Source organism: Callionymus lyra, chromosome 6, assembly GCF_982586985.1.
Source record: "Callionymus lyra chromosome 6, fCalLyr1.hap1.1, whole genome shotgun sequence".
Taxonomy (NCBI): domain Eukaryota; kingdom Metazoa; phylum Chordata; class Actinopteri; order Syngnathiformes; family Callionymidae; genus Callionymus; species Callionymus lyra.
Genome location: NC_141823.1, coordinates 31066649 through 31088607, shown reverse-complemented (window position 1 = coordinate 31088607; position 21959 = coordinate 31066649). Strand labels below are relative to the sequence as shown.

General features: G+C 43.1%; 1 long non-coding RNA gene and 34 other non-coding genes across 36 annotated transcripts; 20 read left to right on the top strand and 15 right to left on the bottom strand.

The window, feature by feature from the left end:
* Window positions 1-94: 94 nt before the first annotated feature.
* On the bottom strand, window positions 95-165 carry trnan-guu (transfer RNA asparagine (anticodon GUU)). The gene has a single exon. It is a non-coding gene; the product is annotated as a tRNA-Asn (tRNA).
* A 3452-nt stretch (window positions 166-3617) lies between these two features.
* On the top strand, window positions 3618-3731 carry LOC148078675 (U5 spliceosomal RNA). Its single transcript, XR_015711499.1, has one exon. It is a non-coding gene; the product is annotated as a U5 spliceosomal RNA (small nuclear RNA).
* Window positions 3732-3980: 249 nt separating this feature from the next.
* trnan-guu (transfer RNA asparagine (anticodon GUU)) lies at window positions 3981-4054 on the bottom strand. Its single transcript has one exon. It is a non-coding gene; the product is annotated as a tRNA-Asn (tRNA).
* A 314-nt stretch (window positions 4055-4368) lies between these two features.
* Window positions 4369-4482, top strand: LOC148078673 (U5 spliceosomal RNA). The gene has a single exon (XR_015711798.1). It is a non-coding gene; the product is annotated as a U5 spliceosomal RNA (small nuclear RNA).
* Window positions 4483-5109: 627 nt separating this feature from the next.
* LOC148078672 (U5 spliceosomal RNA) lies at window positions 5110-5223 on the top strand. Its single transcript, XR_015711497.1, has one exon. It is a non-coding gene; the product is annotated as a U5 spliceosomal RNA (small nuclear RNA).
* Window positions 5224-5472: 249 nt separating this feature from the next.
* On the bottom strand, window positions 5473-5546 carry trnan-guu (transfer RNA asparagine (anticodon GUU)). Its single transcript has one exon. It is a non-coding gene; the product is annotated as a tRNA-Asn (tRNA).
* A 317-nt stretch (window positions 5547-5863) lies between these two features.
* On the top strand, window positions 5864-5977 carry LOC148078670 (U5 spliceosomal RNA). Its single transcript, XR_015711704.1, has one exon. It is a non-coding gene; the product is annotated as a U5 spliceosomal RNA (small nuclear RNA).
* Window positions 5978-6226: 249 nt separating this feature from the next.
* Window positions 6227-6300, bottom strand: trnan-guu (transfer RNA asparagine (anticodon GUU)). Its single transcript has one exon. It is a non-coding gene; the product is annotated as a tRNA-Asn (tRNA).
* A 317-nt stretch (window positions 6301-6617) lies between these two features.
* Window positions 6618-6731, top strand: LOC148078668 (U5 spliceosomal RNA). The gene has a single exon (XR_015711797.1). It is a non-coding gene; the product is annotated as a U5 spliceosomal RNA (small nuclear RNA).
* A 633-nt stretch (window positions 6732-7364) lies between these two features.
* Window positions 7365-7478, top strand: LOC148078667 (U5 spliceosomal RNA). The gene has a single exon (XR_015711539.1). It is a non-coding gene; the product is annotated as a U5 spliceosomal RNA (small nuclear RNA).
* A 249-nt stretch (window positions 7479-7727) lies between these two features.
* On the bottom strand, window positions 7728-7801 carry trnan-guu (transfer RNA asparagine (anticodon GUU)). Its single transcript has one exon. It is a non-coding gene; the product is annotated as a tRNA-Asn (tRNA).
* A 315-nt stretch (window positions 7802-8116) lies between these two features.
* Window positions 8117-8230, top strand: LOC148078665 (U5 spliceosomal RNA). The gene has a single exon (XR_015711496.1). It is a non-coding gene; the product is annotated as a U5 spliceosomal RNA (small nuclear RNA).
* Window positions 8231-8479: 249 nt separating this feature from the next.
* trnan-guu (transfer RNA asparagine (anticodon GUU)) lies at window positions 8480-8553 on the bottom strand. The gene has a single exon. It is a non-coding gene; the product is annotated as a tRNA-Asn (tRNA).
* Window positions 8554-8870: 317 nt separating this feature from the next.
* Window positions 8871-8984, top strand: LOC148078663 (U5 spliceosomal RNA). The gene has a single exon (XR_015711796.1). It is a non-coding gene; the product is annotated as a U5 spliceosomal RNA (small nuclear RNA).
* Window positions 8985-9617: 633 nt separating this feature from the next.
* Window positions 9618-9731, top strand: LOC148078662 (U5 spliceosomal RNA). The gene has a single exon (XR_015711538.1). It is a non-coding gene; the product is annotated as a U5 spliceosomal RNA (small nuclear RNA).
* A 249-nt stretch (window positions 9732-9980) lies between these two features.
* trnan-guu (transfer RNA asparagine (anticodon GUU)) lies at window positions 9981-10054 on the bottom strand. The gene has a single exon. It is a non-coding gene; the product is annotated as a tRNA-Asn (tRNA).
* Window positions 10055-10369: 315 nt separating this feature from the next.
* On the top strand, window positions 10370-10483 carry LOC148078660 (U5 spliceosomal RNA). The gene has a single exon (XR_015711495.1). It is a non-coding gene; the product is annotated as a U5 spliceosomal RNA (small nuclear RNA).
* Window positions 10484-10732: 249 nt separating this feature from the next.
* trnan-guu (transfer RNA asparagine (anticodon GUU)) lies at window positions 10733-10806 on the bottom strand. The gene has a single exon. It is a non-coding gene; the product is annotated as a tRNA-Asn (tRNA).
* A 317-nt stretch (window positions 10807-11123) lies between these two features.
* LOC148078658 (U5 spliceosomal RNA) lies at window positions 11124-11237 on the top strand. Its single transcript, XR_015711794.1, has one exon. It is a non-coding gene; the product is annotated as a U5 spliceosomal RNA (small nuclear RNA).
* Window positions 11238-11486: 249 nt separating this feature from the next.
* On the bottom strand, window positions 11487-11560 carry trnan-guu (transfer RNA asparagine (anticodon GUU)). Its single transcript has one exon. It is a non-coding gene; the product is annotated as a tRNA-Asn (tRNA).
* Window positions 11561-11875: 315 nt separating this feature from the next.
* On the top strand, window positions 11876-11989 carry LOC148078656 (U5 spliceosomal RNA). Its single transcript, XR_015711494.1, has one exon. It is a non-coding gene; the product is annotated as a U5 spliceosomal RNA (small nuclear RNA).
* A 1330-nt stretch (window positions 11990-13319) lies between these two features.
* On the bottom strand, window positions 13320-15175 carry LOC148078655 (uncharacterized). 2 transcript variants are annotated; one of them, XR_015711443.1, is made up of 5 exons: window positions 14906-15175; window positions 14127-14280; window positions 13974-14060; window positions 13661-13810; window positions 13320-13452 (listed from the first exon to the last, which is right to left on the bottom strand). It is a non-coding gene; the product is annotated as an uncharacterized LOC148078655 (long non-coding RNA). The 2 variants fall into 2 exon arrangements; XR_015711442.1 differs by lacking the exon at window positions 14906-15175 and having other exon boundaries at window positions 14127-14600.
* Window positions 15176-15523: 348 nt separating this feature from the next.
* On the top strand, window positions 15524-15637 carry LOC148078654 (U5 spliceosomal RNA). The gene has a single exon (XR_015711793.1). It is a non-coding gene; the product is annotated as a U5 spliceosomal RNA (small nuclear RNA).
* Window positions 15638-15886: 249 nt separating this feature from the next.
* trnan-guu (transfer RNA asparagine (anticodon GUU)) lies at window positions 15887-15960 on the bottom strand. The gene has a single exon. It is a non-coding gene; the product is annotated as a tRNA-Asn (tRNA).
* A 317-nt stretch (window positions 15961-16277) lies between these two features.
* Window positions 16278-16391, top strand: LOC148078652 (U5 spliceosomal RNA). The gene has a single exon (XR_015711644.1). It is a non-coding gene; the product is annotated as a U5 spliceosomal RNA (small nuclear RNA).
* Window positions 16392-17018: 627 nt separating this feature from the next.
* Window positions 17019-17132, top strand: LOC148078651 (U5 spliceosomal RNA). Its single transcript, XR_015711784.1, has one exon. It is a non-coding gene; the product is annotated as a U5 spliceosomal RNA (small nuclear RNA).
* A 249-nt stretch (window positions 17133-17381) lies between these two features.
* On the bottom strand, window positions 17382-17455 carry trnan-guu (transfer RNA asparagine (anticodon GUU)). Its single transcript has one exon. It is a non-coding gene; the product is annotated as a tRNA-Asn (tRNA).
* Window positions 17456-17772: 317 nt separating this feature from the next.
* On the top strand, window positions 17773-17886 carry LOC148078649 (U5 spliceosomal RNA). Its single transcript, XR_015711776.1, has one exon. It is a non-coding gene; the product is annotated as a U5 spliceosomal RNA (small nuclear RNA).
* A 627-nt stretch (window positions 17887-18513) lies between these two features.
* On the top strand, window positions 18514-18627 carry LOC148078648 (U5 spliceosomal RNA). The gene has a single exon (XR_015711765.1). It is a non-coding gene; the product is annotated as a U5 spliceosomal RNA (small nuclear RNA).
* Window positions 18628-18876: 249 nt separating this feature from the next.
* trnan-guu (transfer RNA asparagine (anticodon GUU)) lies at window positions 18877-18950 on the bottom strand. Its single transcript has one exon. It is a non-coding gene; the product is annotated as a tRNA-Asn (tRNA).
* A 317-nt stretch (window positions 18951-19267) lies between these two features.
* On the top strand, window positions 19268-19381 carry LOC148078646 (U5 spliceosomal RNA). Its single transcript, XR_015711754.1, has one exon. It is a non-coding gene; the product is annotated as a U5 spliceosomal RNA (small nuclear RNA).
* Window positions 19382-20008: 627 nt separating this feature from the next.
* Window positions 20009-20122, top strand: LOC148078645 (U5 spliceosomal RNA). Its single transcript, XR_015711743.1, has one exon. It is a non-coding gene; the product is annotated as a U5 spliceosomal RNA (small nuclear RNA).
* Window positions 20123-20368: 246 nt separating this feature from the next.
* Window positions 20369-20442, bottom strand: trnan-guu (transfer RNA asparagine (anticodon GUU)). Its single transcript has one exon. It is a non-coding gene; the product is annotated as a tRNA-Asn (tRNA).
* A 316-nt stretch (window positions 20443-20758) lies between these two features.
* On the top strand, window positions 20759-20872 carry LOC148078643 (U5 spliceosomal RNA). Its single transcript, XR_015711642.1, has one exon. It is a non-coding gene; the product is annotated as a U5 spliceosomal RNA (small nuclear RNA).
* Window positions 20873-21121: 249 nt separating this feature from the next.
* trnan-guu (transfer RNA asparagine (anticodon GUU)) lies at window positions 21122-21192 on the bottom strand. The gene has a single exon. It is a non-coding gene; the product is annotated as a tRNA-Asn (tRNA).
* Between the last annotated feature and the right edge of the window lie 767 nt (window positions 21193-21959).

Sequence of the window (21959 nt, the reverse complement as noted above, 5' to 3'; positions counted from 1 at the left end):
TGTGAAGCAAAAAAAAGCTGCCGTTGTACCAGCTTCGGTTTCAATGGCATTCACCATGGGTCTTCGTTTAGAGATGGTCCTATCAAAACTGGGCCGTCCCTGGGTGGGCTTGAACCACCAACCTTTCGGTTAACAGCCGAACGCGCTAACCAATTGCGCCTAAGCTGGCGCACGTTAGTCTGTTAAGGGGGGGGAAGAAGGAAGAGAAGAGGGGAGAAGGGGGAGGAAGAAAAAAGAAGAAAAAAGAGGAAAAAAGAGGAAAAAAAGAGAAAAAAAGGAGGGGAAAGGGAAATATTCAGGAAACTGAATTCATCCCATTTTTAGTGATCGTTGTTATGCTATTGACAGTTTTTATCAACTATGGGCATTGTATTTAAATAAAATATGTTGGTTATGTTAAGGGAAGTTGATACATAGTCTGCTTTTCTTTCTTGTGATGTGATGAAACATGCAAAACACAAACAGATTTTTCAATATATATATATGTTTAATTTAGTAAAACACACAAGAAAAATTTACACATCAACCCAAAACCAGTAAAAAAAACAAATATTTTTTATACAATACATATTATATCTTTTTTTTTTATATCCTCAAGCCACTTCTCTTTAGGAACAGTCTCAGTCGAAGGGCAGTAAATTTTCCCTTGATACTGACTGTGCCCAGTCTCCTTTGTCCTAAACTGCCCACATTTTTTACAGCTGTTGTGCTCCTCCTTGCGGTTCACCCTTCTAACCGGAGCTGGAGCAGGTGCATGTACAGGTGCAGGAGAGGCACAGAGGAAGACTCCTAGAGGGGGCCCACTAAGGGCGGATGGTGTCACTAGGAGCATCCTTGGTTGGGGAAAGGCAGGGCTGCGTGGAGCAGGGCTGGGTGGAGCAGGGCTGCGTGGAGCAGGGCTGCGTGGAGCAGGGCTGGGTGGAGCAGGGCTGGGTGGAGCAGGGCTGCGTGGAGCAGGGCTGGGTGGAGCAGGGCTGCGTGGAGCAGGGCTGGGTGGAGCAGGGCTGCGTGGAGCAGGGCTGGGTGGAGCAGGGCTGCGTGGAGCAGGGCTGCGTGGAGCAGGGCTGGGTGGAGCAGGGCTGGGTGGAGCAGGGCTGCGTGGAGCAGGGCTGGGTGGAGCAGGGCTGGGTGGAGCAGGGCTGCGTGGAGCAGGGCTGCGTGGAGCAGGGCTGCGTGGAGCAGGGCTGGGTGGAGCAGGGCTGCGTGGAGCAGGGCTGCGTGGAGCAGGGCTGCGTGGAGCAGGGCTGGGTGGAGCAGGGCTGGGTGGAGCAGGGCTGCGTGGAGCAGGGCTGGGTGGAGCAGGGCTGCGTGGAGCAGGGCTGCGTGGAGCAGGGCTGCGTGGAGCAGGGCTCTGGGAGCAGGGCTGGGTGGAGCAGGGCTGCGTGGAGCAGGGCTGGGTGGAGCAGGGCTGCGTGGAGCAGAGCTAGGAAGCTTGGGTGGTGGTGGAGGAGAAGGACTTGGGCTGCGGCTCACTAAATTAGGCTTTAGTATAGCTGACTTGGACCCTCCAAAGCGAGGCTTTGTGAACTACAAAAAGAAAAAAATGTATTAGATCATGATTGATGCTCCATGCAATTTCACAAGTGTTGTGTCTAACTGTGGGCAGAGATAAAGAAACCAGATGCATGTATTATAGGTGTGTAACTATATTATTATGAATGGGTGTTTGACATTTGATTAGACTTCAAGACCATAATGATAAGAGCACAATGAAATAAAAAAAGACTATTATTCACCATCGATAAACTGGGAGGAGGTCTCAAGAATGACCGTGGCGTCGCCAAAGCCTCAGTCTGTGAGGGCCCGGTTCCTTCTATTGATGTCCCAGCTGCTACTGCTGTTGAGGTGGTAGCATGGGACACCGATGTTGTTGTTGCAGGGCCCGACTGGATTGACAACAGCAATAATGTAGCATTAGGACAGCAATGTTATAGTGTTATAACATAACATAATGCTGAGAGTAGCTAATATTCGACACATGACCGTCATGCTGATGTTCAGCTCACAATGTAATCTCATTTGTTTATGTTATATGAATAAAAAGATTACTTTAGAGGCGTGAAAGCCACAAGAGCAGGCAGTGGATCCTCCGAACAGGACAGTTTGTCCACGGGTCTGCAAAGGGCACTTCTCAATCTGAGGAGATATTTTGGCGTTATTTACTCACAGTTTATAAGTATTTACGAATGTATAATTTTTTACCTTCTGATAGAGGTCATGCCACTTCCGCTGTCGTGGAGCTGGTCTGTTGCCTGCTCCAGAGGGCCAGACGCCTGTATTGGCAAAGGCCTTCCTTCAACCTGGCCATCCATTCACCATCCCCCATGGGCTTGTGGGACTTTGGTCTAGCACTCATCTGTTGTGGAAGTAATAAAGTTAAATTAAATCCCCAAATTTCTCATTTTTATTAAGCAAAAAGAAGTGAATTATAATATATTATAATTTCTAAGGCTGCATGCTTTGTAAAACGTGTAGAACTCTGTTTAAAAACGTGTAAAACTCTGTTTAAAAACAATAAACTCTGTTTAAAAACAATAAACTCTGTTTAAAAACAATAAATTCTGTTTGTAAAACACCCCAATAACTGTAGAAAAACGAAAACACAATGCCTATTCTTACCATGGAAATGTTAAACATAATATTTTATTTTATTTTTTAATTTTATTCGACTTTAAATCATTAAACTCTTGTAAGATAACTGCTCCTTGCGCGTAATTGTTATTAACGGGAGACAAGAAACAAAGCCCTACTTCGACGGGCAAAAACACAGACAAAAAATAGATTATTTGTTATAAAAGTTAGAAATATTTTTCTGGTTAAATTACTGACATGTATTTAAAGCGGATTTCATTCATACATTAAAGCTAACGTGGGTAGTGACAAATATTTTGAAAAGTAGTGTGTTATAACTAGCGTTGCATGCACGACATTTTATGCAAGAAAATAAACATAAAATGTTATTTACATGGCTAGATAGTAATCCTTAATATTAAAAACTTACCTTCTCAATGTAACAGTCTGCAATCGCTCCTTGTGACGCAAATGAAGTAGCGAGGGAGGGGGTCGGTAGATGAGCAAGTTCATGCGCGCGCAGGGGGGGAGGGTTTAGCGCCTGTGATTGGTCAGGCTCACTCGAGCCCCCTCTGCTTCATGATTGGTTTTCGCTTAAAGGAACTCTGTTACACGATTGGTCGAGCTGAGAGCACCTCTGCTTCATGATTGGTTTTTCACTTAAAGGAACTCTGTTACACGATTGGTCGAGAGAAGACAGTCTGACGTGCGATGGGTAGCGCCACAGAGACATGTCACCCATGTAACAGACTTGATTTATTTTGTTAAATTAAACTGGGAAGTATGTGAAATCCTTACCTGCAGAAATGACACCATAATTCGGGCTCACCTGATTTCTGATGTCTATCAAGGCCTTGTTTGGGCTGTAGACGGCACATTGTTCTGAAGGTCTTGAGATCTGAGCCTCACACGGGGCGCCTAAAAAATGAGTTGATAGTGAATTTTTGGCGGTTCACATATATTGAGTAAGATGGCCTAGCGTTCCCCACCATGAGTTAAAGGCACTTGATGGAAAATATTCTCTTCTCAACCACTGGCTCATCAGTTCACTCGTGTTTCTCTTCAGATCGTATAAATCTTTCGCCTTTTACTAAAGATTTCCGTGGAGAGGGACAACATGAGTCTTTACCAATTTTTTGATGCCCTGCTTTGGTGGGGCTTCCTCATATGTTCAATGAAAACAACTGTCTTTAAAAACTGCTTGGTCAGAGAAAGTGTTTCATGGAACCATTTTTGTCATAGAGCATCCTAAAAGTTTTGATCATCCTTTAGCAAATTTGAACTAAGGTGGGGTTACTGTTATATTGTTGAGGATTGTGAAGCAAAAAAAAACTGCCGTTGTACCAGCTTCGGTTTCAATGGCATTCACCATGGGTCTTCGTTTAGAGATGGTCCTATCAAAACTGGGCCGTCCCTGGTTGGGCTTGAACCACAAACCTTTCGGTTAACAGCCGAACACGCTAACCAATTGCGCCACAGAGACATGTCACCCATGTAACAGACTTGATTTATTTTGTTAAATTAAACTGGGAAGTATGTGGAATAACCTGCAGAAATGACACCATAATTCGGGCTCACCTGATTTCTGATGTCTATCAAGGCCTTGTTTGGGCTGTAGACGGCACATTGTTCTGAAGGTCTTGAGATCTGAGCCTCACACGGGGCGCCTAAAAAATGAGTTGATAGTGAATTTTTGGCGGTTCACATATATTGAGTAAGATGGCCTAGCGTTCCCCACCATGAGTTAAAGGCACTTGATGGAAAATACGCCTTCTTCTCAACCACTGGCTCATCAGTTCACTCGTGTTTCTCTTCAGATCGTATAAATCTTTCGCCTTTTACTAAAGATTTCCGTGGAGAGGGACAACATGAGTCTTTACCAATTTTTTGATGCCCTGCTTTGTTGGGGCTTCCTCATATGTTCAATGAAAACAACTGTCTTTAAAAACTGCTTGGTCATAGAAAGTGTTTCATGGAACCATTTTTGTCATAGAGCATCCTAAAAGTTTTGATCATCCTTTAGCAAATTTGAACAAAGGTGGGGTTACTGTTATATTGTTGAGGATTGTGAAGCAAAAAAAAACTGCCGTTGTACCAGCTTCGGTTTCAATGGCATTCGTTTAGAGATGGTACTCTCAAAACTGGGCCGTCCCTGGTTGGGCTTGAACCACAAACCTTTCGGTTAACAGCCGAACGCACTAACCAAATGCGCCACAGAGACATGTCACCCATGTAACAGACTTGATTTATTTTGTTAAATTAAACTGGGAAGTATGTGAAATCCTTACCTGCAGAAATGACACCATAATTCGGGTTCACCTGATTTCTGATGTCTATCAAGGCCTTGTTTGGGCTGTAGACGGCACATTGTTCTGAAGGTCTTGAGATCTGAGCCTCACACGGGGCGCCTAAAAAATGAGTTGATAGTGAATTTTTGGCGGTTCACATATATTGAGTAAGATGGCCTAGCGTTCCCCACCATGAGTTAAAGGCACTTGATGGAAAATACGCCTTCTTCTCAACCACTGGCTCATCAGTTCACTCGTGTTTCTCTTCAGATCGTATAAATCTTTCGCCTTTTACTAAAGATTTCCGTGGAGAGGGACAACATGAGTCTTTACCAATTTTTTGATGCCCTGCTTTGGTGGGGCTTCCTCATATGTTCAATGAAAACAACTGTCTTTAAAAACAGCTTGGTCATAGAAAGTGTTTCATGGAACCATTTTTGTCATAGAGCATCCTAAAAGTTTTGATCATCCTTTAGCAAATTTGAACAAAGGTGGGGTTACTGTTATATTGTTGAGGATTGTGAAGCAAAAAAAAACTGCCGTTGTACCAGCTTCGGTTTCAATGGCATTCACCATGGGTCTTCGTTTAGAGATGGTCCTATCAAAACTGGGCCGTCCCTGGTTGGGCTTGAACCACAAACCTTTCGGTTAACAGCCGAACACGCTAACCAATTGCGCCACAGAGACATGTCACCCATGTAACAGACTTGATTTATTTTGTTAAATTAAACTGGGAAGTATGTGAAATCCTTACCTGCAGAAATGACACCATAATTCGGGCTCACCTGATTTCTGATGTCTATCAAGGCCTTGTTTGGGCTGTAGACGGCACATTGTTCTGAAGGTCTTGAGATCTGAGCCTCACACGGGGCGCCTAAAAAATGAGTTGATAGTGAATTTTTGGCGGTTCACATATATTGAGTAAGATGGCCTAGCGTTCCCCACCATGAGTTAAAGGCACTTGATGGAAAATACGCCTTCTTCTCACCCACTGGCTCATCAGTTCACTCGTGTTTCTCTTCAGATCGTATAAATCTTTCGCCTTTTACTAAAGATTTCCGTGGAGAGGGACAACATGAGTCTTTAACAATTTTTTGATGCCCTTCTTTGTTGGGGCTTCCTCATATGTTCAATGAAAACAACTGTCTTTAAAAACTGCTTGGTCATAGAAAGTGTTTCATGGAACCATTTTTGTCATAGAGCATCCTAAAAGTTTTGATCATCCTTTAGCAAATTTGAACAAAGGTGGGGTTACTGTTATATTGTTGAGGATTGTGAAGCAAAAAAAAGCTGCCGTTGTACCAGCTTCGGTTTCAATGGCATTCACCATGGGTCTTCGTTTAGAGATGGTCCTATCAAAACTGGGCCGTCCCTGGGTGGGCTTGAACCACCAACCTTTCGGTTAACAGCCGAACGCGCTAACCAATTGCGCCACAGAGACATGTCACCCATGTAACAGACTTGATTTATTTTGTTAAATTAAACTGGGAAGTATGTGAAATCCTTACCTGCAGAAATGACACCATAATTCGGGCTCACCTGATTTCTGATGTCTATCAAGGCCTTGTTTGGGCTGTAGACGGCACATTGTTCTGAAGGTCTTGAGATCTGAGCCTCACACGGGGCGGCTAAAAAATGAGTTGATAGTGAATTTTTGGCGGTTCACATATATTGAGTAAGATGGCCTAGCGTTCCCCACCATGAGTTAAAGGCACTTGATGGAAAATACGCCTTCTTCTCAACCACTGGCTCATCAGTTCACTCGTGTTTCTCTTCAGATCGTATAAATCTTTCGCCTTTTACTAAAGATTTCCGTGGAGAGGGACAACATGAGTCTTTACCAATTTTTTGATGCCCTGCTTTGTTGGGGCTTCCTCATATGTTCAATGAAAACAACTGTCTTTAAAAACTGCTTGGTCATAGAAAGTGTTTCATGGAACCATTTTTGTCATAGAGCATCCTAAAAGTTTTGATCATCCTTTAGCAAATTTGAACAAAGGTGGGGTTACTGTTATATTGTTGAGGATTGTGAAGCAAAAAAAAGCTGCCGTTGTACCAGCTTCGGTTTCAATGGCATTCACCATGGGTCTTCGTTTAGAGATGGTACTCTCAAAACTGGGCCGTTGGGCTTGAACCACAAACCTTTCGGTTAACAGCCGAACGCACTAACCAAATGCGCCACAGAGACATGTCACCCATGTAACAGACTTGATTTATTTTGTTAAATTAAACTGGGAAGTATGTGAAATCCTTACCTGCAGAAATGACACCATAATTCGGGCTCACCTGATTTCTGATGTCTATCAAGGCCTTGTTTGGGCTGTAGACGGCACATTGTTCTGAAGGTCTTGAGATCTGAGCCTCACACGGGGCGCCTAAAAAATGAGTTGATAGTGAATTTTTGGCGGTTCACATATATTGAGTAAGATGGCCTAGCGTTCCCCACCATGAGTTAAAGGCACTTGATGGAAAATACGCCTTCTTCTCACCCACTGGCTCATCAGTTCACTCGTGTTTCTCTTCAGATCGTATAAATCTTTCGCCTTTTACTAAAGATTTCCGTGGAGAGGGACAACATGAGTCTTTACCAATTTTTTGATGCCCTTCTTTGTTGGGGCTTCCTCATATGTTCAATGAAAACAACTGTCTTTAAAAACTGCTTGGTCATAGAAAGTGTTTCATGGAACCATTTTTGTCATAGAGCATCCTAAAAGTTTTGATCATCCTTTAGCAAATTTGAACAAAGGTGGGGTTACTGTTATATTGTTGAGGATTGTGAAGCAAAAAAAAGCTGCCGTTGTACCAGCTTCGGTTTCAATGGCATTCACCATGGGTCTTCGTTTAGAGATGGTCCTATCAAAACTGGGCCGTCCCTGGGTGGGCTTGAACCACCAACCTTTCGGTTAACAGCCGAACGCGCTAACCAATTGCGCCACAGAGACATGTCACCCATGTAACAGACTTGATTTATTTTGTTAAATTAAACTGGGAAGTATGTGAAATCCTTACCTGCAGAAATGACACCATAATTCGGGCTCACCTGATTTCTGATGTCTATCAAGGCCTTGTTTGGGCTGTAGACGGCACATTGTTCTGAAGGTCTTGAGATCTGAGCCTCACACGGGGCGCCTAAAAAATGAGTTGATAGTGAATTTTTGGCGGTTCACATATATTGAGTAAGATGGCCTAGCGTTCCCCACCATGAGTTAAAGGCACTTGATGGAAAATATTCTCTTCTCAACCACTGGCTCATCAGTTCACTCGTGTTTCTCTTCAGATCGTATAAATCTTTCGCCTTTTACTAAAGATTTCCGTGGAGAGGGACAACATGAGTCTTTACCAATTTTTTGATGCCCTGCTTTGGTGGGGCTTCCTCATATGTTCAATGAAAACAACTGTCTTTAAAAACTGCTTGGTCAGAGAAAGTGTTTCATGGAACCATTTTTGTCATAGAGCATCCTAAAAGTTTTGATCATCCTTTAGCAAATTTGAACAAAGGTGGGGTTACTGTTATATTGTTGAGGATTGTGAAGCAAAAAAAAGCTGCCGTTGTACCAGCTTCGGTTTCAATGGCATTCACCATGGGTCTTCGTTTAGAGATGGTCCTATCAAAACTGGGCCGTCCCTGGGTGGGCTTGAACCACCAACCTTTCGGTTAACAGCCGAACGCGCTAACCAATTGCGCCACAGAGACATGTCACCCATGTAACAGACTTGATTTATTTTGTTAAATTAAACTGGGAAGTATGTGAAATCCTTACCTGCAGAAATGACACCATAATTCGGGCTCACCTGATTTCTGATGTCTATCAAGGCCTTGTTTGGGCTGTAGACGGCACATTGTTCTGAAGGTCTTGAGATCAGAGCCTCACACGGGGCGCCTAAAAAATGAGTTGATAGTGAATTTTTGGCGGTTCACATATATTGAGTAAGATGGCCTAGCGTTCCCCACCATGAGTTAAAGGCACTTGATGGAAAATACGCCTTCTTCTCAACCACTGGCTCATCAGTTCACTCGTGTTTCTCTTCAGATCGTATAAATCTTTCGCCTTTTACTAAAGATTTCCGTGGAGAGGGACAACATGAGTCTTTACCAATTTTTTGATGCCCTGCTTTGTTGGGGCTTCCTCATATGTTCAATGAAAACAACTGTCTTTAAAAACTGCTTGGTCATAGAAAGTGTTTCATGGAACCATTTTTGTCATAGAGCATCCTAAAAGTTTTGATCATCCTTTAGCAAATTTGAACAAAGGTGGGGTTACTGTTATATTGTTGAGGATTGTGAAGCAAAAAAAAGCTGCCGTTGTACCAGCTTCGGTTTCAATGGCATTCACCATGGGTCTTCGTTTAGAGATGGTACTCTCAAAACTGGGCCGTTGGGCTTGAACCACAAACCTTTCGGTTAACAGCCGAACGCACTAACCAAATGCGCCACAGAGACATGTCACCCATGTAACAGACTTGATTTATTTTGTTAAATTAAACTGGGAAGTATGTGAAATCCTTACCTGCAGAAATGACACCATAATTCGGGCTCACCTGATTTCTGATGTCTATCAAGGCCTTGTTTGGGCTGTAGACGGCACATTGTTCTGAAGGTCTTGAGATCTGAGCCTCACACGGGGCGCCTAAAAAATGAGTTGATAGTGAATTTTTGGCGGTTCACATATATTGAGTAAGATGGCCTAGCGTTCCCCACCATGAGTTAAAGGCACTTGATGGAAAATACGCCTTCTTCTCACCCACTGGCTCATCAGTTCACTCGTGTTTCTCTTCAGATCGTATAAATCTTTCGCCTTTTACTAAAGATTTCCGTGGAGAGGGACAACATGAGTCTTTACCAATTTTTTGATGCCCTTCTTTGTTGGGGCTTCCTCATATGTTCAATGAAAACAACTGTCTTTAAAAACTGCTTGGTCATAGAAAGTGTTTCATGGAACCATTTTTGTCATAGAGCATCCTAAAAGTTTTGATCATCCTTTAGCAAATTTGAACAAAGGTGGGGTTACTGTTATATTGTTGAGGATTGTGAAGCAAAAAAAAGCTGCCGTTGTACCAGCTTCGGTTTCAATGGCATTCACCATGGGTCTTCGTTTAGAGATGGTCCTATCAAAACTGGGCCGTCCCTGGGTGGGCTTGAACCACCAACCTTTCGGTTAACAGCCGAACGCGCTAACCAATTGCGCCACAGAGACATGTCACCCATGTAACAGACTTGATTTATTTTGTTAAATTAAACTGGGAAGTATGTGAAATCCTTACCTGCAGAAATGACACCATAATTCGGGCTCACCTGATTTCTGATGTCTATCAAGGCCTTGTTTGGGCTGTAGACGGCACATTGTTCTGAAGGTCTTGAGATCTGAGCCTCACACGGGGCGCCTAAAAAATGAGTTGATAGTGAATTTTTGGCGGTTCACATATATTGAGTAAGATGGCCTAGCGTTCCCCACCATGAGTTAAAGGCACTTGATGGAAAATATTCTCTTCTCAACCACTGGCTCATCAGTTCACTCGTGTTTCTCTTCAGATCGTATAAATCTTTCGCCTTTTACTAAAGATTTCCGTGGAGAGGGACAACATGAGTCTTTACCAATTTTTTGATGCCCTGCTTTGGTGGGGCTTCCTCATATGTTCAATGAAAACAACTGTCTTTAAAAACTGCTTGGTCAGAGAAAGTGTTTCATGGAACCATTTTTGTCATAGAGCATCCTAAAAGTTTTGATCATCCTTTAGCAAATTTGAACAAAGGTGGGGTTACTGTTATATTGTTGAGGATTGTGAAGCAAAAAAAAGCTGCCGTTGTACCAGCTTCGGTTTCAATGGCATTCACCATGGGTCTTCGTTTAGAGATGGTCCTATCAAAACTGGGCCGTCCCTGGGTGGGCTTGAACCACCAACCTTTCGGTTAACAGCCGAACGCGCTAACCAATTGCGCCACAGAGACATGTCACCCATGTAACAGACTTGATTTATTTTGTTAAATTAAACTGGGAAGTATGTGAAATCCTTACCTGCAGAAATGACACCATAATTCGGGCTCACCTGATTTCTGATGTCTATCAAGGCCTTGTTTGGGCTGTAGACGGCACATTGTTCTGAAGGTCTTGAGATCAGAGCCTCACACGGGGCGCCTAAAAAATGAGTTGATAGTGAATTTTTGGCGGTTCACATATATTGAGTAAGATGGCCTAGCGTTCCCCACCATGAGTTAAAGGCACTTGATGGAAAATACGCCTTCTTCTCAACCACTGGCTCATCAGTTCACTCGTGTTTCTCTTCAGATCGTATAAATCTTTCGCCTTTTACTAAAGATTTCCGTGGAGAGGGACAACATGAGTCTTTACCAATTTTTTGATGCCCTGCTTTGTTGGGGCTTCCTCATATGTTCAATGAAAACAACTGTCTTTAAAAACTGCTTGGTCATAGAAAGTGTTTCATGGAACCATTTTTGTCATAGAGCATCCTAAAAGTTTTGATCATCCTTTAGCAAATTTGAACAAAGGTGGGGTTACTGTTATATTGTTGAGGATTGTGAAGCAAAAAAAAGCTGCCGTTGTACCAGCTTCGGTTTCAATGGCATTCACCATGGGTCTTCGTTTAGAGATGGTCCTATCAAAACTGGGCCGTCCCTGGGTGGGCTTGAACCACCAACCTTTCGGTTAACAGCCGAACGCGCTAACCAATTGCGCCACAGAGACATGTCACCCATGTAACAGACTTGATTTATTTTGTTAAATTAAACTGGGAAGTATGTGAAATCCTTACCTGCAGAAATGACACCATAATTCGGGCTCACCTGATTTCTGATGTCTATCAAGGCCTTGTTTGGGCTGTAGACGGCACATTGTTCTGAAGGTCTTGAGATCTGAGCCTCACACGGGGCGGCTAAAAAATGAGTTGATAGTGAATTTTTGGCGGTTCACATATATTGAGTAAGATGGCCTAGCGTTCCCCACCATGAGTTAAAGGCACTTGATGGAAAATATTCTCTTCTCAACCACTGGCTCATCAGTTCACTCGTGTTTCTCTTCAGATCGTATAAATCTTTCGCCTTTTACTAAAGATTTCCGTGGAGAGGGACAACATGAGTCTTTACCAATTTTTTGATGCCCTGCTTTGGTGGGGCTTCCTCATATGTTCAATGAAAACAACTGTCTTTAAAAACTGCTTGGTCAGAGAAAGTGTTTCATGGAACCATTTTTGTCATAGAGCATCCTAAAAGTTTTGATCATCCTTTAGCAAATTTGAACAAAGGTGGGGTTACTGTTATATTGTTGAGGATTGTGAAGCAAAAAAAAGTTGCCGTTGTACCAGCTTCGGTTTCAATGGCATTCACCATGGGTCTTCGTTTAGAGATGGTCCTATCAAAACTGGGCCGTCCCTGGGTGGGCTTGAACCACCAACCTTTCGGTTAACAGCCGAACGCGCTAACCAATTGAGCCAAAGCTGGCGCATGTTAGTCTGTTAAGGGGGGGGGAAGAAGGAAGAGAAGAGGGGAGAAGGGGGAGGAAGACAAAAGAAGAAAAAAGAGGAAAAAAGAGGAAAAAAAGAGGGGAAAGGGAAATATTCAGGAAACTGAATTTATCCCATTTTTAGTGATCGTTGTTATGCTATTGACAGTTTTTATCAACTATGGGCATTGTATTTAAATAAAATATGTTGGTTATGTTAAGGGAAGTTGATACATATTCTGCTTTTCTTTCTTGTGATGTGATGAAACATGCAAAACACAAACAGATGTTTCAATATATATATATGTTTAATTTAGTAAAACACACAAGAAAAATTTACACATCAACCCAAAACCAGTAAAAAAACCAAATATTTTATATACAATACATATTATATATATTTTTTTAATATCCTCAAGCCACTTCTCTTTAGGAACAGTCTCAGTCGAAGGGCAGTACATTTTCCCCTGATACTGACTGTGCCCAGTCTCCTTTGTCCTAAACTGCCCACATTTTTTACAGCTGTTGTGCTCCTCCTTGCGGTTCACCCTTCTAACCGGAGCTGGAGCAGGTGCATGTACAGGTGCAGGAGAGGCACAGAGGAAGACTCCTAGAGAGGGCCCACTAAGGGCGGATGGTGTCACTAGGAGCATCCTTGGTTGGGGAAAGGCAGGGCTGCGTGGAGCAGGGCTGCGTGGAGCAGGGCTGGGTGGAGCAAGGCAGGGTGGAGCAGGGCTGCGTGGAGCAGGGCTGCGTGGAGCAGGGCGGGGTGGAGCAGGGCGGGGTGGAGCAGGGCTGCGTGGAGCAGGGCGGGGTGGAGCAGGGCTGCGTGGAGCAGGGCGGGGTGGAGCAGGGCTGCGTGGAGCAGGGCTGCGTGGAGCAGGGCGGGGTGGAGCAGGGCGGGGTGGAGCAGGGCGGGGTGGAGCAGGGCTGCGTGGAGCAGGGCTGCGTGGAGCAGGGCTGCGTGGAGCAGGGCTGCGTGGAGCAGGGCTGCGTGGAGCAGGGCTGCGTGGAGCAGGGCTGCGTGGAGCAGAGCTAGGAAGCTTGGGTGGTGGTGGAGGAGAAGGACTTGGGCTGCGGCTCACTAAATTAGGCTTTAGTAGAGCTGACTTGGACCCTCCAAAGCGAGACTTTGTGAACTACAAAAAGAAAAAAATGTATTAGATCATGATTGATGCTCCATACAATTTCACAAGTGTTGTGTCTAACTGTGGGCAGAGATAAAGAAACCAGATGCATGTATTATAGGTGTGTAACTATATTATTATGAATGGGTGTTTGACATTTGTTAGACTTCAAGACCATAATGATAAGAGCACAATGAAATAAAAAAAGACTATTATTCACCATCGATAAACTGGGAGGAGGTCTCAAGAATGACCGTGGCGTCGCCAAAGCCTCAGTCTGTGAGGGCCCGGTTCCTTCTCTTGATGTCCCAGCTGCTACTGCTGTTGAGGTGGTAGCATGGGACACCGATGTTGTTGTTGCAGGGCCCGACTGGATTGACAACAGCAATAATGTAGCATTAGGACAGCAATGTTATAGTGTTATAACATAACATAATGCTGAGAGTAACTAATATTCGACACATGACCGTCATGCTGATGTTCAGCTCACAATGTAATCTCATGTGTTTATGTTATATGAATAAAAAGATTACTTTAGAGGCGTGAAAGCCACAAGAGCAGGCAGTGGATCCTCCGAACAGGACAGTTTGTCCACGGGTCTGCAAAGGGCACTTCTCAATCTGAGGAGATATTTTGGCGTTATTTACTCACAGTTTATAAGTATTTACGAATGTATAATTTTTTACCTTCTGATAGAGGTCATGCCACTTCCGCTGCCGTGGAGCTGGTCTGTTGCCTGCTCCAGAGGGCCAGACGCCTGTATTGGCAAAGGCCTTCCTTCAACCTGGCCATCCATTCACCATCCCCCATGGGCTTGTGGGACTTTGGTCTAGCACTCATCTGTTGTGGAAGTAATAAAGTTAAATTAAATCCCCAAATTTCTCATTTTTATTAAGCAAAAAGAAGTGAATTATAATATATTATAATTTCTAAGGCTGCATGCTTTGTAAAACGTGTAGAACTCTGTTTAAAAACGTGTAAAACTCTGTTTAAAAACAATAAACTCTGTTTAAAAACAATAAATTCTGTTTGTAAAACACCCCAATAACTGTAGAAAAACGAAAACACAATGCCTATTCTTACCATGGAAATGTTAAACATAATATTTTATTTTATTTTTTAATTTTATTCGACTTTAAATCATTAAACTCTTGTAAGATAACTGCTCCTTGCGCGTAATTGTTATTAACGGGAGACAAGAAACAAAGCCCTACTTAGACGGGCAAAAACCCAGACAAAAAATAGATTATTTGTTATAAAAGTTAGAAATATTTTTCTGGTTAAATTACTGACATGTATTTAAAGCGGATTTCATTCATACATTAAAGCTAACGTGGGTAGTGACAAATATTTTGAAAAGTAGTGTGTTATAACTAGCGTTGCATGCACGACATTTTATGCAAGAAAATAAACATAAAATGTTATTTACATGGCTAGATAGTAATCCTTAATATTAAAAACTTACCTTCTCAATGTAACAGTCTGCAATCGCTCCTTGTGACGCAAATGAAGTAGCGAGGGAGGGGGTCGGTAGATGAGCAAGTTCATGCGCGCGCAGGGGGGGAGGGTTTAGCGCCTGTGATTGGTCAGGCTCACTCGAGCCCCCTCTGCTTCATGATTGGTTTTCGCTTAAAGGAACTCTGTTACACGATTGGTCGAGCTGAGAGCACCTCTGCTTCATGATTGGTTTTTCACTTAAAGGAACTCTGTTACACGATTGGTCGAGAGAAGACAGTCTGACGTGCGATGGGTAGCGCCACAGAGACATGTCACCCATGTAACAGACTTGATTTATTTTGTTAAATTAAACTGGGAAGTATGTGAAATCCTTACCTGCAGAAATGACACCATAATTCGGGCTCACCTGATTTCTGATGTCTATCAAGGCCTTGTTTGGGCTGTAGACGGCACATTGTTCTGAAGGTCTTGAGATCTGAGCCTCACACGGGGCGCCTAAAAAATGAGTTGATAGTGAATTTTTGGCGGTTCACATATATTGAGTAAGATGGCCTAGCGTTCCCCACCATGAGTTAAAGGCACTTGATGGAAAATACGCCTTCTTCTCAACCACTGGCTCATCAGTTCACTCGTGTTTCTCTTCAGATCGTATAAATCTTTCGCCTTTTACTAAAGATTTCCGTGGAGAGGGACAACATGAGTCTTTACCAATTTTTTGATGCCCTGCTTTGTTGGGGCTTCCTCATATGTTCAATGAAAACAACTGTCTTTAAAAACTGCTTGGTCATAGAAAGTGTTTCATGGAACCATTTTTGTCATAGAGCATCCTAAAAGTTTTGATCATCCTTTAGCAAATTTGAACAAAGGTGGGGTTACTGTTATATTGTTGAGGATTGTGAAGCAAAAAAAAGCTGCCGTTGTACCAGCTTCGGTTTCAATGGCATTCACCATGGGTCTTCGTTTAGAGATGGTCCTATCAAAACTGGGCCGTCCCTGGGTGGGCTTGAACCACCAACCTTTCGGTTAACAGCCGAACGCGCTAACCAATTGCGCCACAGAGACATGTCACCCATGTAACAGACTTGATTTATTTTGTTAAATTAAACTGGGAAGTATGTGAAATCCTTACCTGCAGAAATGACACCATAATTCGGGTTCACCTGATTTCTGATGTCTATCAAGGCCTTGTTTGGGCTGTAGACGGCACATTGTTCTGAAGGTCTTGAGATCTGAGCCTCACACGGGGCGCCTAAAAAATGAGTTGATAGTGAATTTTTGGCGGTTCACATATATTGAGTAAGATGGCCTAGCGTTCCCCACCATGAGTTAAAGGCACTTGATGGAAAATACGCCTTCTTCTCAACCACTGGCTCATCAGTTCACTCGTGTTTCTCTTCAGATCGTATAAACCTTTCGCCTTTTACTAAAGATTTCCGTGGAGAGGGACAACATGAGTCTTTACCAATTTTTTGATGCCCTGCTTTGTTGGGGCTTCCTCATATGTTCAATGAAAACAACTGTCTTTAAAAACTGCTTGGTCATAGAAAGTGTTTCATGGAACCATTTTTGTCATAGAGCATCCTAAAAGTTTTGATCATCCTTTAGCAAATTTGAACAAAGGTGGGGTTACTGTTATATTGTTGAGGATTGTGAAGCAAAAAAAAGCTGCCGTTGTACCAGCTTCGGTTTCAATGGCATTCGTTTAGAGATGGTACTCTCAAAACTGGGCCGTCCCTGGTTGGGCTTGAACCACAAACCTTTCGGTTAACAGCCGAACGCACTAACCAAATGCGCCACAGAGACATGTCACCCATGTAACAGACTTGATTTATTTTGTTAAATTAAACTGGGAAGTATGTGAAATCCTTACCTGCAGAAATGACACCATAATTCGGGCTCACCTGATTTCTGATGTCTATCAAGGCCTTGTTTGGGCTGTAGACGGCACATTGTTCTGAAGGTCTTGAGATCTGAGCCTCACACGGGGCGGCTAAAAAATGAGTTGATAGTGAATTTTTGGCGGTTCACATATATTGAGTAAGATGGCCTAGCGTTCCCCACCATGAGTTAAAGGCACTTGATGGAAAATACGCCTTCTTCTCAACCACTGGCTCATCAGTTCACTCGTGTTTCTCTTCAGATCGTATAAATCTTTCGCCTTTTACTAAAGATTTCCGTGGAGAGGGACAACATGAGTCTTTACCAATTTTTTGATGCCCTGCTTTGTTGGGGCTTCCTCATATGTTCAATGAAAACAACTGTCTTTAAAAACTGCTTGGTCATAGAAAGTGTTTCATGGAACCATTTTTGTCATAGAGCATCCTAAAAGTTTTGATCATCCTTTAGCAAATTTGAACAAAGGTGGGGTTACTGTTATATTGTTGAGGATTGTGAAGCAAAAAAAAGCTGCCGTTGTACCAGCTTCAGTTTCAATGGCATTCACCATGGGTCTTCGTTTAGAGATGGTCCTATCAAAACTGGGCCGTCCCTGGGTGGGCTTGAACCACCAACCTTTCGGTTAACAGCCGAACGCGCTAACCAATTGCGCCATAGAGACATGTCACCCATGTAACAGACTTGATTTATTTTGTTAAATTAAACTGGGAAGTATGTGAAATCCTTACCTGCAGAAATGACACCATAATTCGGGCTCACCTGATTTCTGATGTCTATCAAGGCCTTGTTTGGGCTGTAGACGGCACATTGTTCTGAAGGTCTTGAGATCTGAGCCTCACACGGGGCGCCTAAAAAATGAGTTGATAGTGAATTTTTGGCGGTTCACATATATTGAGTAAGATGGCCTAGCGTTCCCCACCATGAGTTAAAGGCACTTGATGGAAAATACGCCTTCTTCTCACCCACTGGCTCATCAGTTCACTCGTGTTTCTCTTCAGATCGTATAAATCTTTCGCCTTTTACTAAAGATTTCCGTGGAGAGGGACAACATGAGTCTTTACCAATTTTTTGATGCCCTGCTTTGTTGGGGCTTCCTCATATGTTCAATGAAAACAACTGTCTTTAAAAACTGCTTGGTCATAGAAAGTGTTTCATGGAACCATTTTTGTCATAGAGCATCCTAAAAGTTTTGATCATCCTTTAGCAAATTTGAACAAAGGTGGGGTTACTGTTATATTGTTGAGGATTGTGAAGCAAAAAAAAGCTGCCGTTGTACCAGCTTTGGTTTCAATGGCATTCGTTTAGAGATGGTACTCTCAAAACTGGGCCGTCCCTGGTTGGGCTTGAACCACAAACCTTTCGGTTAACAGCCGAACGCACTAACCAAATGCGCCACAGAGACATGTCACCCATGTAACAGACTTGATTTATTTTGTTAAATTAAACTGGGAAGTATGTGAAATCCTTACCTGCAGAAATGACACCATAATTCGGGCTCACCTGATTTCTGATGTCTATCAAGGCCTTGTTTGGGCTGTAGACGGCACATTGTTCTGAAGGTCTTGAGATCTGAGCCTCACACGGGGCGGCTAAAAAATGAGTTGATAGTGAATTTTTGGCGGTTCACATATATTGAGTAAGATGGCCTAGCGTTCCCCACCATGAGTTAAAGGCACTTGATGGAAAATACGCCTTCTTCTCAACCACTGGCTCATCAGTTCACTCGTGTTTCTCTTCAGATCGTATAAATCTTTCGCCTTTTACTAAAGATTTCCGTGGAGAGGGACAACATGAGTCTTTACCAATTTTTTGATGCCCTGCTTTGTTGGGGCTTCCTCATATGTTCAATGAAAACAACTGTCTTTAAAAACTGCTTGGTCATAGAAAGTGTTTCATGGAACCATTTTTGTCATAGAGCATCCTAAAAGTTTTGATCATCCTTTAGCAAATTTGAACAAAGGTGGGGTTACTGTTATATTGTTGAGGATTGTGAAGCAAAAAAAAGCTGCCGTTGTACCAGCTTCAGTTTCAATGGCATTCACCATGGGTCTTCGTTTAGAGATGGTCCTATCAAAACTGGGCCGTCCCTGGGTGGGCTTGAACCACCAACCTTTCGGTTAACAGCCGAACGCGCTAACCAATTGCGCCATAGAGACATGTCACCCATGTAACAGACTTGATTTATTTTGTTAAATTAAACTGGGAAGTATGTGAAATCCTTACCTGCAGAAATGACACCATAATTCGGGCTCACCTGATTTCTGATGTCTATCAAGGCCTTGTTTGGGCTGTAGACGGCACATTGTTCTGAAGGTCTTGAGATCTGAGCCTCACACGGGGCGCCTAAAAAATGAGTTGATAGTGAATTTTTGGCGGTTCACATATATTGAGTAAGATGGCCTAGCGTTCCCCACCATGAGTTAAAGGCACTTGATGGAAAATACGCCTTCTTCTCACCCACTGGCTCATCAGTTCACTCGTGTTTCTCTTCAGATCGTATAAATCTTTCGCCTTTTACTAAAGATTTCCGTGGAGAGGGACAACATGAGTCTTTACCAATTTTTTGATGCCCTGCTTTGTTGGGGCTTCCTCATATGTTCAATGAAAACAACTGTCTTTAAAAACTGCTTGGTCATAGAAAGTGTTTCATGGAACCATTTTTGTCATAGAGCATCCTAAAAGTTTTGATCATCCTTTAGCAAATTTGAACAAAGGTGGGGTTACTGTTATATTGTTGAGGATTGTGAAGCAAAAAGAAGCTGCCGTTGTACCAGCTTCGGTTTCAATGGCATTCGTTTAGAGATGGTACTCTCAAAACTGGGCCGTCCCTGGTTGGGCTTGAACCACAAACCTTTCGGTTAACAGCCGAACGCACTAACCAAATGCGCCACAGAGACATGTCACCCATGTAACAGACTTGATTTATTTTGTTAAATTAAACTGGGAAGTATGTGAAATCCTTACCTGCAGAAATGACACCATAATTCGGGCTCACCTGATTTCTGATGTCTATCAAGGCCTTGTTTGGGCTGTAGACGGCACATTGTTCTGAAGGTCTTGAGATCTGAGCCTCACACGGGGCGGCTAAAAAATGAGTTGATAGTGAATTTTTGGCGGTTCACATATATTGAGTAAGATGGCCTAGCGTTCCCCACCATGAGTTAAAGGCACTTGATGGAAAATACGCCTTCTTCTCAACCACTGGCTCATCAGTTCACTCGTGTTTCTCTTCAGATCGTATAAATCTTTCGCCTTTTACTAAAGATTTCCGTGGAGAGGGACAACATGAGTCTTTACCAATTTTTTGATGCCCTGCTTTGTTGGGGCTTCCTCATATGTTCAATGAAAACAACTGTCTTTAAAAACTGCTTGGTAGAAAGTGTTTCATGGAACCATTTTTGTCATAGAGCATCCTAAAAGTTTTGATCATCCTTTAGCAAATTTGAACAAAGGTGGGGTTACTGTTATATTGTTGAGGATTGTGAAGCAAAAAAAAGCTGCCGTTGTACCAGCTTCAGTTTCAATGGCATTCACCATGGGTCTTCGTTTAGAGATGGTCCTATCAAAACTGGGCCGTCCCTGGGTGGGCTTGAACCACCAACCTTTCGGTTAACAGCCGAACGCGCTAACCAATTGCGCCACAGAGACATGTCACCCATGTAACAGACTTGATTTATTTTGTTAAATTAAACTGGGAAGTTGTGAAATCCTTACCTGCAGAAATGACACCATAATTCGGGCTCACCTGATTTCTGATGTCTATCAAGGCCTTGTTTGGGCTGTAGACGGCACATTGTTCTGAAGGTCTTGAGATCTGAGCCTCACACGGGGCGCCTAAAAAATGAGTTGATAGTGAATTTTTGGCGGTTCACATATATTGAGTAAGATGGCCTAGCGTTCCCCACCATGAGTTAAAGGCACTTGATGGAAAATACGCCTTCTTCTCAACCACTGGCTCATCAGTTCACTCGTGTTTCTCTTCAGATCGTATAAACCTTTCGCCTTTTACTAAAGATTTCCGTGGAGAGGGACAACATGAGTCTTTACCAATTTTTTGATGCCCTGCTTTGTTGGGGCTTCCTCATATGTTCAATGAAAACAACTGTCTTTAAAAACTGCTTGGTCATAGAAAGTGTTTCATGGAACCATTTTTGTCATAGAGCATCCTAAAAGTTTTGATCATCCTTTAGCAAATTTGAACAAAGGTGGGGTTACTGTTATATTGTTGAGGATTGTGAAGCAAAAAAAAGCTGCCGTTGTACCAGCTTCGGTTTCAATGGCATTCACCATGGGTCTTCGTTTAGAGATGGTCCTATCAAAACTGGGCCGTCCCTGGGTGGGCTTGAACCACCAACCTTTCGGTTAACAGCCGAACGCGCTAACCAATTGCGCCAAAGCTGGCGCACGTTAGTCTGTTAAGGGGGGGGAAGAAGGAAGAGAAGAGGGGAGAAGGGGGAGGAAGAAAAAAGAAGAAAAAAGAGGAAAAAAGAGGAAAAAAAGAGGGGAAAGGGAAATATTCAGGAAACTGAATTTATCCCATTTTTAGTGATCGTTGTTATGCTATTGACAGTTTTTATCAACTATGGGCATTGTATTTAAATAAAATATGTTGGTTATGTTAAGGGAAGTTGATACATATTCTGCTTTTCTTTCTTGTGATGTGATGAAACATGCAAAACACAAACAGATGTTTCAATATATATATATGTTTAATTTAGTAAAACACACAAGAAAAATTTACACATCAACCCAAAACCAGTAAAAAAAACAAATATTTTATATACAATACATATTATATATATTTTTTTAATATCCTCAAGCCACTTCTCTTTAGGAACAGTCTCAGTCGAAGGGCAGTACATTTTCCCCTGATACTGACTGTGCCCAGTCTCCTTTGTCCTAAACTGCCCACATTTTTTACAGCTGTTGTGCTCCTCCTTGCGGTTCACCCTTCTAACCGGAGCTGGAGCAGGTGCATGTACAGGTGCAGGAGAGGCACAGAGGAAGACTCCTAGAGAGGGCCCACTAAGGGCGGATGGTGTCACTAGGAGCATCCTTGGTTGGGGAAAGGCAGGGCTGCGTGGAGCAGGGCTGCGTGGAGCAGGGCTGCGTGGAGCAGGGCTGGGTGGAGCAAGGCAGGGTGGAGCAGGGCTGCGTGGAGCAGG